The following is a 682-nucleotide window of genomic DNA, read 5'->3' on the forward strand; positions in this document are numbered from 1 at the left end:
ACATTTAGGTTGGTTCCATGTCTTGGCTATTGTAAACAGAGCTGCAATGAACATGGGAGTGCAGGTATCCCTTCAACATGATAATTTCCATTCCTCTGGGTATATACCCAGAAGTGGAATTGCTGGACTGTATGGAAGATCTATGTGTAGTTTTTTGAGAAACCTCCATACCATTTTCCATGGTGGTTTTACTAATTTACAGTCCCACCAACAGTGCAGTAGTGTTCCCTTCTCTCAACACCCTCGCCAGCATTTGTTATTCATCATCGTTTTGATCATAGCCAGTCTAATGGGGGTGAGGTGGTGTCTGTTATAATCTCCCTGCTGTAACTGTAGATTTGTTTATTTCATCTTGTAACTATCACGGTTTTATTTTACTTTATGTTTTTAGGCACACATAGGCTTAGGATTGTTGTATCTTCTTGGTAAGTTTATACTTTTGTAATTGAGACTTTATTATTATTATTGAAAAATAATTGATTTTACATATTTCTGGGGTACAGAGTTGAAATATTAATATCTGTGTGCAATGTGTGATGATCAAATCAGGATAATTAACTTATTTATCACTACAAAAATGTGATAATTTTTAGGTCCATTGACCAATTTCTTGCAAACCCTCCTCTCTCTCCCCCTTTCCCACCTCCAGTAACCAGTTCTCTTCTCTCCTTCTGAAAGTTCA

Source organism: Galeopterus variegatus, unplaced genomic scaffold, assembly GCF_000696425.1.
Source record: "Galeopterus variegatus unplaced genomic scaffold, G_variegatus-3.0.2 Scaffold58482, whole genome shotgun sequence".
In the NCBI taxonomy this organism is placed as follows: domain Eukaryota; kingdom Metazoa; phylum Chordata; class Mammalia; order Dermoptera; family Cynocephalidae; genus Galeopterus; species Galeopterus variegatus.